The sequence below is a fragment of the Agelaius phoeniceus genome, chromosome Z (genome assembly GCF_051311805.1).
Source record: "Agelaius phoeniceus isolate bAgePho1 chromosome Z, bAgePho1.hap1, whole genome shotgun sequence".
NCBI lineage: Eukaryota > Metazoa > Chordata > Aves > Passeriformes > Icteridae > Agelaius > Agelaius phoeniceus.
Window position 1 is genome coordinate 8,117,930 of NC_135303.1, and position 17,052 is coordinate 8,134,981.

Here is a 17,052-nt window from a genome sequence, read left to right on the forward strand (position 1 = left end):
AATTTCTAGGCCCAAATATTTCCAAGGTGGCATCTTTTGAATTTTCCTTTCCTGGAGCTCGAACCCTGCAACAATCAATGCATCGATCGTTAGGTCAAGAGCATGTGTGAGTAGATCATCAGTGGGGGCACACACAAGGATATCATCCACATAACGATAGATGATGGCCTTTTCTGCAGCTGCACACACTGGGGAAAGCAGGGAAGAGACAGACCACTGGCAGATCGCTGGCGAGACCTTAAGGCCCTGAGGGAGAACTGTCCAATGGTACCTTTTCATAGGGGCTTCCATGTTGATGGTGGGGACCAAGAATGCAAAACGCGGTGCATCGTCAGGGTGGAGGGGAATATCGAAAAAACAATCTTTTCTATCAATAACAGCCAATTTCCAATCCTGGGGAAGCATTGCTGGGGCTGGCATACCAGGTTGGGGGGAGCCCATATCTTCAATGACATTATTAATTTGTCGGAGGTTGTGGAGGAGCCGCCATCTCTTTTTGTCAGCTTTCTGAATGACAAACACTGGAGAGTTCCACGGGGACGTGGTCTCCACAATGTGACCCTTTTTCAATTGCTCTTCCACTAGCTCTTCAAGCGCCTTTATTTTTTGTTTACTGAGTGGCCACTGTTTCACCTCAACTGGTTTGTCTGTTTTCCACTTCAGTTTTTGGGTGGGGCGCTGTTGTTCCATGACCGCTGTACAAAAATCCTGTGGAGAGTCTGGAATATCAATTGTGACACCCCACTGGGCCATCAAATCTCTCCCTAACAAAGGTTCCGAATAAACTAACACAAATGGACGGATATTTGCCAACTGTCCATTTGGTCCTTCGATTTGGATGATGCTTTTGGATTGTCTTGCCAATTGCAGACCTCCTACACCTTGAACGTGACTAGCAACATTTTGCAAAGGCCAGTGTGCTGGCCAGTCTTGTACTGGGATCACTGTGCAGTCTGCACCCGTGTCTACAAGCATCTCAATGCGTTTTGACTCTCCACCCCCACTGACATTACACCATAATTTGGGTTTGTCTCTCCCAATAACTTGGAGCCGGGTGACTGTCGGCCCTTGTTTTTCGGTGCCTTCAGGCAAAAACGGCACAGGGATAGCTTGGGCAACAATTTGACCTTTGGGAAGAAACAGAAGTGGGTGGAAACAGTGCAGCCCGAGAACGAATTGCTCAGGATCTGATGCTGTCATTCCTGGAGCAATTTCAATCTCATGTGGTGTGTGTTTGGTGTCCCCAATGACGATATACTTACAGTGAATACGGTGCCAAGTACCCTTCTGATCTGGGTTGACAGAGACAAAATGCCAGTCCGTATCTTTCAGGTAGAGTGATTCTGTCAGCTGCAACCTGTAAGGCTCATTGACAGAAGATGTGGTTAACATAGCTTCATCTAAATTATAACAAAGGTTATTTTGTTGCATTTTTAACAGTGGACCAGCAGACGTGGTCTTTGAAGCATCTGCTTCACTTACAGAAATAGTAACATTACCACGCACTTGGTTCGTTTTGGTTCCCTCATTCTCCTGGCCTGCTCTTTTTATGTCTGCACTCCTGGCAGGCTGTCGCTCCCCATTCAGTTTTTTTGTTGTTGTTGACCCCCTGGGAGTGTTTGTAATTTCCCTCCCGTGCCGTTTCTAAATTCATCAAATTGCCTTTTCAGGGGGCACTGGTTACTCCAATGCCCAAGGTTATGGCAAAGCAGGCATGGCTTTGTGGGGTCAACCATTGGTGGTCGTCACTGCTGCCCAGGGTACTGCTGTGCTGAGGGAATGGGCGCAGGGCTGGCAACGGCGACACGCTGAGGTGGTCTTGGCAGCAGCCTTGGTCTGGTGTCTTCAGCAACACTCATCAGAGGCACTTTCCTGTTACAAACTAGAAGCATATCTTTTACTGTAGGGGGAGGTTCTAGAGGAAGGCTCAATATTGCCGCTCGACACTGTTCATTTGCATTTGTAAATGCCATTTCCTCTAAAACCTCTTCCCTTGCATTCTCCTTTTTAACTTGGACTTCAATGGCTCTAGTTAACCTTTCTACAAATTTCAGAAAAGGCTCGGATGGTAGCTGTTTAACCTTAATGTAGGGCTCAAAAGGCCCCTCATGTTGGACAGAAAAGAATGCTTTTTCAGCTGCTTCTTTTACCTTCTCGAGTGTTTGTACGGGTATTACAGTTGCTTAGATCGAGGGGGAAGACCACTGACCATCACCGAAGAGATGCTCAATGGTAATCGGCATGCCATTAGCATCTTTCGCTGTGTTTGGATCAGCATGCAAGCCTGGGAGAGCCTCTTTGAACAGTTGTTTCCATGCTAATTCCCATAATTTGAATTCTGTAGATGTCATCAGGCATGAGAAAAGCTGTTTTAAATCATGCGGGACGCCTACAGTCCTGCTCAATTCAGAATTTAAAAGGCCACGGAAGTATGGACTGTGTGGGCCATACTCCTTGTGAGATTTACAGATCTCTTTAATCAATTGTCGTCCAAAAGAGCTCCAATTAGCAGTTTGAGCTGCTCCCCCTTGGGCTGCAGGCTGATACGAAACAGGGGCAAATGACAGAGTGGGACCCTGTATTGGCTCTGCAGCTTCCTGCCCTGTATCCCTTGCATTGGAAGCAACGGGAGCACAGAAGCAGGTTTGGGGACATGCAGTGGGTGTGCCCCTACCGAGGGAACCCGGGGAGGGAGCGGGGACGCAATGGGAACAGGGGGCGGAGACAGAGGAAAGGCAGGGGGCGGGGATACCATGGGAACAGGGGGTGGGGGACACCTGGTGACGTCACATCGGCAGACGCCCCCTGGGAGGAGTAGAGGGGCGGAGCTGAGGGTACAGTAGGTAGAGGACGGGGAGGGAAGGTGTCACGAGGAACAGGAGGAGAGGGGGATGGGGAAGGAATTTTGGGATACTTAGGGGAATCTTGGGAAGAAGGTGACCAGGTTTGGGAGGGTGCCAGGTGGCATCCTCCATCTTGGGTAGCCCCTAGGGACTGGGGGCCATTTTGGGGATCACTGCTCTCCAAAAAGCTAACACGTGCTCTGGGATTTAGAGCGGGGGAAACAGGGTTTTGGGAAGTTTTCCATGAGACCTGGCCAGGGCCTTGTGGACAAGGGGACTCAGGCATTTTAACCTGCACTGGAGTCGACTTCCCAGCGCATGAGCAGGATTTGCTCTCTTTAAAATACCAAGTTTTGGGGTAAGAGGTTCAGGGCTGGAAGGGGGGGACACAGGGAGAGCAGAGGTACATGGCTTAATATTTGGCTTTTTCTCCAATTCCCTTTGTTTGAGCAAAGCGGTCCGAATTTGCAAGCTCCAGAACACAAATTTAGCTGAGGATGTATTCCCAGACTGTCCCAAGGTTATCAATTCATACCCTATTTTTTCCCAAAATTGAAGATTGTGAACTTCCTCAGGAGAAGTTTGTAGGAAGTGCAGAAAAAGCCACCTTACAAACTGTTTCAATTTTCCTTTAGAGAACTTTACGTTTGCATTAACTAAAATTCCAATAATATGATAATACACTCCTTTTTGTGCTGTACTTAATTTCGAGCCCATGTTAGATGTAAATGGCACAGAACAAGTCCCGCCTGACCGAATACAAAACCAAAATCAGCTACCAATTTCAAAAAAAAAACCCACGGGTAAAAGGCGATAACAGACAAAAGCTTTCACAATGCAGCTGTATACACTGCTTTTAAAATTGCCGCGGCGGCAGCAGCAGGGAGTCGGGACCCGCCCCGGCCGCGTGGAGAGACAGACAAAGCCTCCCCCGCCCAAGAATGCAGCCCCCCCCCCGCACCGAGAGCCGGGCACGCTGCTGAGCTGGGGGGAGGGGCAGGCAGAGCCATCCCACTCCTCTGAGCTGGCGCCAATTCCAAAAGCGGCAAGAACACGCCACAGAGTTAAAGCTTTACACAGGGAACAACCTTATCACCGCAGGGCTGCGCAGCCTAAAATGCAAAGAGCAAAAAGGAACCCGTCTCACGGCAAAGACAGATTTTTGAGCTTCTACCCCCCCAAGGAGCAGAAATACTCACCGAAATCAAAGCAGTTCCTGGCAAGATCAGGCAGGCTGGTCTCTTCACTGAATAGGACCCCTTGGGCAGGAGGGGCTCCCCTATTCTCCCCTGGAAACTTCGCTCACCAGAAAGGAGCTTCATTTTCCAGAGTCGCAATGCGTTCCTCAAGGCTTTTTCTGGGATCCGTCCCAAGTCTCTCCGGAGAGCTGTGCAACCACAGCTCTTTCCAGTGGAAGCAAAGCTGCTGTAACACTTTTCCAAGGTTCTGAGAATCCTTCTGAGGCTGCAGGTCCGTGCAGCCTGACATTGGGCGCCACTATATTAAATATTAAACCCCAAATGCTTCTGGGGTGTGTCCTGCCTGGCTTCGTCTGGCCTTGCTGCTGGACCAAAGGCGGCAGCTGTGGCATTTTTCACCCCAGAGATGCCTTTGGCTGGCTAGCTGCTGCAGTGGGGCGCTCAGAACATGTCCAGGCAAAATAGGAACTCCGTTTACCTTTGGTAGAAAAGGTTCAGACGACAGTGAAGAGAAAAGGAGCGGGTTCTGCCGTGGAGCTTAGATCCAGAGTTTTATTGTAGCATGGTAGACTTCTGAATGTGGTAACAGCTCCAGACAGACAGACCCGGCCACATGGCCTCGTGTCCTTTTAAGCCCCGGGGAAAGGGGGAGGGGAGGGACAGGTGAGGCCCAACCAGGTGTGAGCAGGGGAAGGGTCAGGGGATGTGGACGCTAGGACAAACCAATGAGCCCAGGCCTGGGGGGCATCTGCCAATCACACGACGCCTTGCTGGAAGGTGAAGATTAATGGACAGCTCCCAGGCAGGAAGGCAAAGGGGGAGGGGGAAAGGTTGGTGTACCTGAGGGGGATGGGATAGGTGAGACAGGAAACCACACTGCAACAACCAAGTTTATGTGATACTCCCCATAAGCATACAGAATGACGTGTTTTCTTGTGAGACAAGGAAGGGCCATTGTCAGTTTCCACAGAAGAAGGTAGCCCCAAAACTGCAAAAGCCATCCTCCAATGGGCAATCACGTCGCAATCCCTTTGAGCAGATGCCCACATGGCAGAGTGTCGCAGACATCTTTTCCCTAAAAATCCTTTCTTTAGGATTTTTCCTTCTGAGAAGCTGAGAGGCCTCAGAGACAGAATGAAAACAATGCTGATCTGCTGCTGTGGAATGCAACAGGTCCACCTGGGATTGGCCCATCTTGGCTGTTTATAATTAATGGCCAATCAAGGACCGAGCTATCTCGGACAGAGTCCGAGAGACCTGCCTTTGTTATCATTCTTTTCTTTTCTCTTCTTAGCTTAGCTAGCTTCTGAGAAAACCTGTCCTTCTTTTCCTTTTTAGTATAGTTATAATGTAATATATATATATATAACATCAAATAAGAAATGGAGCCTTCTGATCATGGAGTCAAGATTCTCGTCTCTTCCTTCACCTGAAAACCCCTGTGAGCACGGTCACAGCAGAGGAGTAGGTGTCAATAGACACATGCACATAGGAAACTCGGCAATGTGAGTAACATCTATTTGCCAAAGCTCCAAGCCCCTTAGGCCTCTGGGGTTCAGCCCTGCTGGTAAAGGTGCAGCAAGTCCATGACAGCACAGGAACTGACAATGTCATGAGCTTCAGTCAACATTAACTGAAATTGCTTTTGCAGAGTAGGTGCACTTTGATGAAAAAATCATGTGATGCTTTGGCTTGCACAATCTTGTCAGGCTGAAGCGCTACCCATGCAGGGTTCGCCAACCTGTCAGGCCTGCATTACCTTCTGCTATGAAACCTGGTAAAGTGGTGAGACTCCGCATGTGCAGGATGGAATACAAATGAACCTGGGTTTCAATTGCACACCACAAGGCTTTCAATAGTGAAAAAAAGCTGCCTTATTGACCTCTCTCAGAAGTGAGCAATCCAAATGCTTGGTTATGTCTGCCACATAGGCAGAGTCAGTGACCAAATTCAGAGGCACCTGAGAAAATTTCTGGAATGCCATAGCAACAGCCTTTAGTTCAACCAATTGGGCCAAGCCGGACACGTGGCCTTCCAGCACTTGCCATCCGGACTCATCCTTCCAGGTAACAATAGCCTTCCCTGTTTTTCCTGACCCATCAGTGAGGACGGTGGGTCCCTGCACTGGCACTCAACTATTATTTGGCCATAAGGACGGACTGGTTGTTTTTGCCAGCTGCAGTAACTTGTGACTGGGCAGATGATAAGCAATGTAGCAGGCATAGGGCCTGCAAGGGCTCCCTGGCATGCAGAAGCCTAAGATAGGAAATGCCAAGTCATGGTGAATGGGCTAGAAGCCCCTCTCTTCTGCCTTCGGACTCCTGCTTATCTCTCTGTAAGACTATAAGTCACATTCCTTTAACCCTTTCTATTGGACAATTTCTCATACCCCTCTACCCTAGATAAAGAGCTGCTTTTGCCCAGCTCAGGCAGAATAGCTGTCACTGGGAACTCCGCAGAGGAATCAATAAAGACGCTCCTGTGGAACCCCACACAGACTTCTCCTCTCTCTCCCTGTGTCTGCCTGCCTAGGCACCTAGCAAGCTGAAGGGCTGCAATCACAATGAGCTGATAGTCACTAAAGAGCTGATATCACTTAATCTTGCTAAGGTGGCCTGCAGCTAAGAATTGCTTGGGAGCTCGGACAGTCTGTCCTGACCCGGACTGCGCTACCTGGGCCGCTGCCGCCTGCTGGAGACACCCCGAAACCCAGCAAAAGGTCGCAATAAATGGCGCACCGAACAGATGGAACTCTGGAGCAGCTTTTCTTTTGAAATCCTTATTACCTTCAGATTGCTAGGACCCCTGAAGAAAAGCCTCCATTATAGCAGGGCTCTTCTGCAGGGGGGGGTCAGTCGACCCTCACAGGTGACATCTGAGTGTTCAAGGAGACTGACAACAGCAGACCGCCTCCAGCAGACCCTTGACCCACACCCAGCTGAAGAAGTGTAAGTTTTAAAAGATCTTTTATCACGGGCATCTTGGGTCCCTTTTTGGTTTTTTTTCTTTTTGTTTTGTCTTTTTGTCTGCTGGTAGGTGTCCGGTTCAGCTGTCTGTTTCTGTCCGGACACAGGTAGGGTGGTTCTGGGGCAGCCCGCACTTCAAAGGACAAGACTGGACTCTTCAGTTTTCGGTCTTCAGATTGTTTATTATTTCTTATCTACGGAATTTTCTTTCTGCCCAGCAGAGGTCTGACCTGCAAGGCAGCCAAGGGCACTCTGACCACCCATGGGGCGGTCGTGTTTTTTTATACTAAAAACTACGTATATCATATTTACCTTTATTTCCCATACCTTTCACCCATATTAGCTGGAACTCTCCTGCACATCAGCACTCGCTGTCCCACATGATGAAGAGAGAGCTGTGTCAGAAGAGCAAAGATTGCATTTTCTTGGTCTTCCTAAACGCCAGAAGAAACATGAGTCCAAAGAACTTTGTTGGTTGTTCCTGGTGCCCTTTTGGCTAAAACCCTTTCTGCTTTAATGCAGAAGTCTCTTTTCTCACATGGATGGAATGTGGTGGAATTGGCAGTTGCTTCAGGCTGTCAGGCAGCATGGGAGTTTTGTCTTGTCTCTGCTGAGGATTTGGTGAATTTTCCATTGGTCACTTGGTGGTGTCACCATGGGCTGAGCTCAGCAGCCGACTCTGCTGCCCGCAGGGGATGCATTGGGACGCCAAGGCTCTCAGGGCTGGAATTCGGGGCAGGGCGGGCTCGGAGCGCGCGGAGGCTGGGCCCGTCAGGAGCTGCTGCTGCTGCCGCTCGCTGTGCTCGGCCTGTTGGGACGAGCAGCCGCGGCCATGGAGACACAGGCGGGAGCTGTGGCCGAGGGCGGCATGGGGCCTGGGCCGGCTCGCAGCTGCGAGGACGGCGGCAGCCCATGCCCTGAGGCCGAGGCCGTGGCAGGCGCTTTGCGGGCGGGGCTTTTCCGAGCCGGCCGCAATGTGCTGCCTCCCGTGTGGGCCCGGCTGCGGCAGAGGCAGGCGGCAGCACAGCGGGGCTGGCAGCGGCGGGCAGAGGCCGCAGAGAGCAGCAGCCCGGCCGGGCCCGCTGCGGAGCGGCAGGGAGCTGTCGGGCAGCCCTCGGCCGTGTCTGTGCGCACAGGGCAGGAGCCGCGGCAGGAGCCGGCCATAGCAGCAGCTGGCCATGCCCAGGGCCGCAGCCGCAGCTCTCCCCTGCCGGCCACAGCAGCAGCCGCTCGCCTCCGAGGCTCCGGCGCTTGCCGAAGACAAGGGGCCCGGCCCCCAGCGCGCCCTGGAGCCCCGCAGCGAGAGGAGGCCCCGGCACCGCGAAGGGCAGCGCAGAGGGTGCAGGTTGAGGAGGAAGAGCACATGAGGCTCGGCCTGGGGCAGCTCGGGCCTCTCGGCCTTCGCCTTGAGCCCTTTGCTTCTTTTCCATGAGCCCTGATGGCCGTCCTCGGCCAAGGGCCCCTGCAGCTCTTCCCAGGGCTGAAGGAAAAGCTGCCTCACTCACCGATGCACAGAATCACTGCCTTGGAAGACAGGCACCTTTGAGATGATGGAGTCCAACCCATGCCCTAACGCCTCAACTAAAGCACGGCACTGAATGCCACATCCAGTCTTGTTTGAAAGGCTTGCAGGGATGGGGAGTCCACCAGCTCCCTGCAGGGCTCTGTCCAGGAAGAACCTAGCTAACACTGGGGGCCTTCTACCCCCCAGCGCTTGGAGCTCTGCAAGTTTGTCTTTCTGCTTAGGCAAAGGCCATGGTCAACTACTGGGAAAAGTAGTCACAAATAGATTTGCCTACAGAGCTCTAAAGAGATGTTCAAAGAATCCAGAAACCCAACAAGAAAGGAAAAAACGGGGGCAAAAGCCAAATGGCATCAGCAAAGTCTTGGGCATAAACAGCTAGCTGCAGATGGTCTTGTCAACCCTCTTTCTTTGTATTTCTGGGAAGCAAAGGAATCCTGCTTGAGCCTCTGGGGAGATGGGTGTGGGAGGTAAATGTGACTTCTTTTTTCTCCTTGGGGCAGCTCCTTTTCCTAATTTCAACTGAGCCTCTCTCCAGCCCGATGCCTGTTGTGTTTGTTGCAGCAAAACAATTAATGGCAGACTTGAAGACACTGACACTTGCAGAGAGTTGCCTTTGCCAGTGCCAGCTGGGAATTGTAGTCAGAAGAAAAACTGGAGAAAGCACAACTGCATTGGAAGATTGCCTTCCTTTTCATTGGGTAAAGAAGCTCTAGATCCACCTGTCAATGGTCAGTTGTTAAGGATGGGAAATTGTCTTTGAGGATTTTTTTCATGTGCTTTGGAAGTGGATCATGGTCTCCTTCATTGACCAACTGCAGACCAAAGTGCCTTTGCAATATGAGCCACGTGGCAGTTTTTGCCCAGCCATGCAGAGAAGCATGGCCGTCAGTGGAGAACACCAGGCCAGCACTGCTGCAGCCTGTCCTGCCCTGCCCGGCCTTCAGTGCCCTGCCAGAGGCATGTGGCATGGTGGGCAAGGAGCAGCCGCTGGTGTGTGCCTGTGGCTCGGAGGCTCCTGAGAGCTGGCATGTAACTGGGAAAAGCTGCCCCAGCCCTGGCCCTGGCCTCTGCAAGCTGTGGCAGCCGTGCAGACTGTCTCTGCACAACCACCTGCAGTGCCCACAGTCCACTTGGTTGCCTTGCCTGCCCAGGGGACGCCTTCTCTCCCTCAGGGTGCCACAGCTCCATGGCTCCACTTGGGGGAAGAAGTGAGCACAGCTTGGCCAGACAAAGAGGTCACCTTTTGTTGCCAAAGTCACCTGGCGAGAAGTCAATACTTGGATGTGGGCAGATGGGGCAGGGGAAGGCTCTTGCTTGGGATCAACGGCACTCTTGACTGCTTGTTCCTTGTCATAACCTCTGTACACGCTTGCAAGCGTGTCAGCAGCTGCCAGCGGGTGTCCCTGCACTGCCACCAGCACCATTTTTGGGGAGCTGGCTGTCACTCCAAGCAGCCCCACACCCACATGCCCGGAAGACTGCAGCTGACCCAGAATCTACTGAGCCAGCTTGACAGAGCTGTCAGTTCTGAGAAGGATGTTGGCGCTGTAGACATCTTGGTGGATCAGGAGGTTTGAGTGCAGAAAATGCAGTCCTCGCAGGCCCAGCGAGAGAAAACAGAAAGAGGAGGGCAAGAAATTGATGAAGCGAGTTCATCGCACAAGAAAGGAAAGAAAGACTCTGAAAGATTGCCTCTCCAGGGCAATGGGCAGTAATGGCAGAACACGGTGCCATTGAGAGGAAGAGCTGGCTCAGCCACTGCCAATATCTTGCAGTTCAGTGAATTTCATGATGGCATTTTCCTGCTTGACTATTTTCCCGCAGGCAAACAAAATGCAAGATGCCTACTTGAAAGCAGAGATCCCAGCTTGCAGGAGATAGAAAAGGCAGCCCCACTCGCTGGGGCTCTGAGCCCTTTGTGATCAGCTGGCTAACAACAAGCACAAGAACAACAGGACAGGCAGGCCTGCAGCTTTCTTTTCCACCAGATTTCCAGAAGAAGACCAAGCGCATCTACACCACCACTGGCCCTTCAGAGGAAGACTCCACCCTTCTCCAGGATCACTGCTTGAAAAGAAGTACATCTGCCACTCCAAGAAAGCCAGAGCCACCATGTATCTTTGGACTGCTCCCAACACCCCAACCAACAGAGCGGCAGGGCATATGCTGACTCTGTCAGTAGCTTGTTTTCCTACTAGTGCATTTGTATTTTAATTTTCCTAATAAAGAACTACTATTCCTGCTCGCATGTCTTGGCCTGAGAGCCCCTTAATTTCAAACTGATAATTCAGAGAGAGGGAGTTTGCATTTTCCATTTCAAGGCAGGCTGCTTCCTTCCTTAGCAGACACCTGTCTTTTCAAACCAAAAGACAAGGCCATGACATTCCACAAGAGGAATCACTGGTGTAGATCTCATGGACCTCTCCCAATCCTATTAAAGTATTGAAATCCTGGTTTAGAATAGACAGGGATGAAACAACTTTGAGAGACAGAGACTAAAATGGCTTCTGATTGATTTTTTCTTTAGGAATGGGGAAAAGTACCCAAAAGGTGTTGTTTTCTAACGTTTTAAAATATAGTGCATCAAAATGAAAAACGGCAATAAAAAGAGTTGTACAAAGAAGTGCTTTTGAATTAGAAACACAGAAATGTGGAGATATGAATGACATTTTCCTAAAAATATGAAATTACAAACCAATATATACAGTGAACTACAATAGAAAGGGAGGGAAGAGTGTACTTTATTTAGATCTTCTTGGATTGCTGGAGTATTTTCCTTCTGAGGAGAAGCTAGTATTTCAATGAAGAACTCTCTCACATCTGATAATTAAATATGCTTCTTTCTTCTACTGCTGGGTAACACATCCCAGCTGAAAGGAGCTACTGAAGGCAAAGAACTGGTTCTGCGTGGTCTGAAACTAAAGGATGGTTCCATTGCTGACACAAAACCTGTTCTTTGTGGCATCGCAGCGGAGGCAATGTTGGTATCAGATGCGCTGTAGGGTCTGAAATTACACCTTGAAATTAGTGAGAACTAAAGGAGAGATAGAGCACTTTGGATCTGCATTCTTGAGCAAGGCTGGGCTTCTTTGTGGCACCTGGGACTGTCTGTGTTTCAAGCTCTCGTGGGGGCCCTTTGCACTGGGAGGGCTTTGAGTTTATTGAGATACTTCAAAACTTCAGAAGTTTTGAACACTTGGAGTCTGGCTCTTTGAAGAGCAGGCTTGAAACTGCAAGTGAGAGTCTGCCTTTCTGGCCATCTTTTACAGACTTTGATAGAAGGACAGTTACTTCCAAAGGGAAAGATGCACAGAGGCCAATATTGACCCAGTGTTCCCTTTGCTTCCCAGACTTCTAGCTGATCTGCCTTGCCGGGACAGCTGCCCTGCATGAGAAGAAGAATCAGAGGGAGAGCCTGTGACCATTGGGCAGGTGGAATCCCTTAGTGCATACATAGATTGATAGATTTCTACAATTCTATTTCTATATGCATATGGTTGCATTTCTAGATTCATAGTGATGTGTCTGTATGTGTATATATATACATCCATACAGTTAAATTGATCTCTATTGTTATAGATGGGAAAGAATCAGTTACATTTCTAGATTTTGAGATTTACATTTATATATTTATAGAGACACATTTAGACGTTTACATTTAGATGCCTACATTTAGATGCTTACATTTAGATGCTTAGATATAGATTTAGTGATGCGCATAGTTATTTAGTTAGAGTTATGTGGAAGTTTAGATTCCTGGATTGAGCTGTGTAGGCCCAGGCTGCATTTTTAGCTCTTTCCCCCATCGGCTGCCTTTTTCACCTCTTGCTTTTCCCCCGGTGCCCCCTGTGTCCCCTGTCCCTGTGCTGGGTCCCAGCTGGCGGCAGGGCTGGGCGGAGCAGCACTTCCAGCCCCGGCTGTCCCTGGAGCGTTTCTAAATTGTGGGGACGTCAGAGATACAGCATCTATACTCTGTCTGAAACCCACTCGGACTACAGTAGCATGACACCCGACAGAACCTATACTGTGTCTGGGAGTGACTCTGTCTTCACTTCGTCACCCAGCAGATCCTATACTTTATCTGGAACCGACTCAGGCCTCCTTAGTGTGACACCCGGCAGAACCTATTCTGTGTCTGGAAGCGGCTCAGCCTTCAGTACGTCACCCAGCAGATACTATACTGCGTCTGAAGGCCACTCACCCAGCAGATACTATACTGCAAGTGAAGGCGACTCACCCAGCAGATACTATACTGCGTCTGGAAGCAGCGTATTTACCGGTGTGTCATCCTACAGAACCTGTACTGTCTCTGGAACCTACATTGCCTTTCCTTCCAACTAGAACCATTTCCATTCCATACATCTCCTTGCTTTTTCAAATTTACCATCTCTGAAGTAAATTCACTTTCTCTGGACAGACTCCTCACAGTGTTCCCAAGGACCCATTTCACCTTATGGTCTTGCTCCTGCTATTGATTATAAGTCTGCTGGTGAAAAAATTATTGTCATTTCGATGTGGGTTCAGAGCCCACATCCATGGGGAGTGGTTGAGGTGGATGTGTGGGTGTTTGCATTTTCATTTTTTTTATTACTTCTTTTAATTGCATGCTTCTTTCCTTCTGGTTTTTGGTTTTTTTTAAATAGCAAAATTGGTGTTCCTTTATTTCTGTTACAAACCTATCATATTCTGCAATAGGCTTTTTTTTCTAACCATAACCATTTCCAATCGGTGCATTTCCTTGCTTTGTAAATCCTAGTTTTCCTCAAGAGATAATATTGAGCCTCATGTTTCACCCCAAGCAGCTCCTACACCTCCTGTTTGTCCTGCTCCTGGCTCCTTCTTTTAAGTCACTTTTGCAAGCAATTTTCGTCTCTGGGATGTGAGTTCCTAGCCAGCATCTCCCTTCATGCTGCACAGCTTCTGCAGGCCAATCCCACAACACTTACTTATAAACACAATGGAGCGTGAAACCTAATGCAAAAAGAAATGGTGTAATACTTTTTAAAGATGAGAAAGGAGATGTTGGAGGCTAACCCAGGGATTAAAAGTAACGCTGGAGGATTTTTTTTTTTCCCTAGGGGTCCTTTATTTGCTTAGATAGTTTTTTATTACTCTGGGTTTAGCTGCTTGGTTGGTTGGATTCTTTCTGGTTTTTCACAGTGGTCCTTGTGGGTGGGCGGTGTTTTATTTTTGACTTTTTTCTTTTATGACTTCTTTGAATTGCATTGTTTTTCGCCAAATCCTTTTTCCTTTCTTTCTGTTAGAAATCATTAACATTTTTCTAATAGCCTTTCAACCATAAGCATTTCAGTTCTGACTATTTCCTGCTTCTTTCAACCTTACTTTTACTCAACAGGTAATTTTCAGCCTCCAATTTCATCCCAAGCAGCCAGTACACCTGCTGCTCCTACTTCTCCTGATGCTAAGTCTGCTTTTCAAGAAATGATCCTTTCTTGGATGTGGGTTTCTAGGCAGCATCTCCCTTCATGCTGAACAGATCCTGTAGGTAAATACAACAATCCTTGATTTTAAACACAATGGAGCAGTAAAACGAGTGCTAACAGAAATGGGAGATTTTTTAAAGGAGACAATGGGGATGGTGAAACCTAACACAGGGATGAAAATTACTTCTGTCATTTTCCTTTGGGCTCTCGACTGCATGGCAAAATTTTTCTTTCCAGTTTGGATTTGGTTGGTTGGTTGGGTTCTTTGGTTTTGGGGAGTGGTTCCACTGGGTGCTTTGGTGTTAGGTTGTAATTTTTTTTCTATTTTAAAATTATCTCCGCTTTCACTTCTTTTTTTTTTACTGAAGGCATTTATTTTCTTGATGTGATAAATCATTGTAATAGCCTGCCCTTGCAAACATAACCATTTCAGTTCCATGCATGTCCATATTTTTAAAATGCACCTTCCCTGAAGTACATTTCCTCGCTCTACACAGAATCATTGCAGCTTGTCTTCGTACCCCAAGGACCCATTTCACCTCGTACTCCTGATCCTGATGGGAAGTCTGCTTGGCAAGAAATGATAGTCACTTGGATGTAGGTTCTTTGCCAGCATCTTCCTTTATGCTGCACAACTTCTGCAGACAAATACAACAATACTTGATTGCAAACATCATGGAGCAAAAACACTATTGCAGACATTTTGAAAGAGCCATTTCTTGCAACGATACCCATTTCAATTCTGTACATTTCCTTGCTTTTAAAAATCTACCTCCTCTGAAGGAATTTTATTTTCTCTGAACAGCCTCTTTTCAGTTTCCTCTTTCAGCCCAAGCTGCTCGTACACCTCCTGCACCAGCACAAGCTCATGATGCTAAGTCTGCTTGTCAAACACTTGTAGTCCCTGGGCTGTGAGTTCCTAGCCCACATCTCCCTTCATGCTGCACAGCTTCTGCAGGCAAATACAACAATCCTTAATTGGAAGCATCATGGAGCATTAAAACTCTTGCTAACAGAAATATTCTGAGACATTTCTCAGAAGAGAAAGGGGTGGTGAAAGCTAACACAGGCATTAAAATTATTACCATGCTTCCTCCTATCGGTGCCCAATTGCTTGCCTATTTTTGGTTTGGGGTTTTTTTTTCAGTTGTTTGCTTGTTACGATTTGTTTGCTTTTGCAGAGTAGCAGTAGTGGGTGGGTGGTTTTTTGACTTTTTAAATTTTTCTTTCTTATTTTCTCTTTGTTTTTTTTTGCCAAATGCTTCTTCCTTTCATTCTATTATATACCAATAACATGTTTTAATCATCTTCTCTTGCAAACACCACCATTTCAGTTCTGTCCATTTCCTTGCTTTTAAAAATTTACCTTCTCTGAAGTAAATTTATTCTCCCTGAACAGATAGATTTCAGGTGAGCTTTGGACCCAGAGCACCCCGTACACCTGCTACTTCTGCTCCTGCTGGTAAGTCTTCTTTTTGAATTTTTTCTTTCTCACTTATTTTAAATGCTTTCTTGCTTGCTTGCTTTCTTTTTAAGAGCCAAAGGCTTTTTCCTTTCTTTCTCTTATAAACCAATGACATGCAGAATAAGGTTGTTTCCTTGAATAAAAAACACAGCTTTGGAGTGAATATGATGAGAGGTAAAAGATGTCTTCAAGTGAGTACTTGTAGCACTTGATTTAAAGTGCTATACCACCAGTTTATGGGGCAGGATACTTGTGCTAATGTCCTTTGGCCATTAAATCTTTCTATCTAATCATCAGGTGCCATGTGTTTCAAAGAAGCATTTAAGAAGCAAACATTTCTAAGGACTTCACATCTGTGCCCTTGTGAGCAGCATTTGACAGCAACCATAGATTCTCTCTTGATTTCTTTTTTATCCTTTTGTTAACCCCAGCACAGCAGAGAGTGCCTGGACACAGAGTCCATACTGTGTCTGACACCAACGTACCTCCCGTTGTGCTACCGGCCAGACCCTACAGGGCATCTGATACCAACATTGCCTCCGCTGCGATGCCGCAAAGAAAAGGTTTTGTGTCAGCAATGGAACCATCCTTTAGTTTCAGACCACGCAGAACCAGTTCTTTGCCTTCAGTATTTCCTTTCAGCCGGGATGTGTTACCCAGCAGTAGAAGAAAGAAGCATATTTAATTATCAGATGTGAGAGAGTTCTTCATTGAAATACTAGCTTCTCCTCAGAAGGAAAATACTCCAGCAATCCAAGAAGATCTAAATAAAGTACACTCTTCCCTCCCTTTCTATTGTAGTTCACTGTATATATTGGTTTGTAATTTCATATTTTTAGGAAAATGTCATTCATATCTCCACATTTCTGTGTTTCTAATTCAAAAGCACTTCTTTGTACAACTCTTTTTATTGCCGTTTTTCATTTTGATGCACTATATTTTAAAACGTTAGAAAACAACACCTTTTGGGTACTTTTCCCCATTCCTAAAGAAAAAATCAATCAGAAGCCATTTTAGTCTCTGTCTCTCAAAGTTGTTTCATCCCTGTCTATTCTAAACCAGGATTTCAATACTTTAATAGGATTGGGAGAGGTCCATGAGATCTACACCAGTGATTCCTCTTGTGGAATGTCATGGCCTTGTCTTTTGGTTTGAAAAGACAGGTGTCTGCTAAGGAAGGAAGCAGCCTGCCTTGAAATGGAAAATGCAAACTCCCTCTCTCTGAATTTTCAGTTTGAAATTAAGGGGCTCTCAGGCCAAGACATGTGAGCAGGAATACTAGTTCTTTATTAGGAAAATTAAAATACAAATGCACTAGTAAGAAAACAAGCTACTGACAGAGTCAGCATATGCCCTGCCACTCTGTTGGTTGGGGTGTTGGGAGCATTCCAAGACTGCAGCTGACCAAGAATCTACTGATACATGGTGGCTCTGGCTTTCTTGGAGTGGCAGATGTGCTTCTTTTCAAGCAGTGATCCTGGAGAAGGGTGGAGTCTTCCTCTGAAGGGCCAGTGGTGGTGTAGATGCGCTTGGTCTTCTTCTGGAAATCTGGTGGAAAAGAAAGCTGCAGGCCTGCCTGTCCTGTTGTTCTTGTGCTTGTTGTTAGCCAG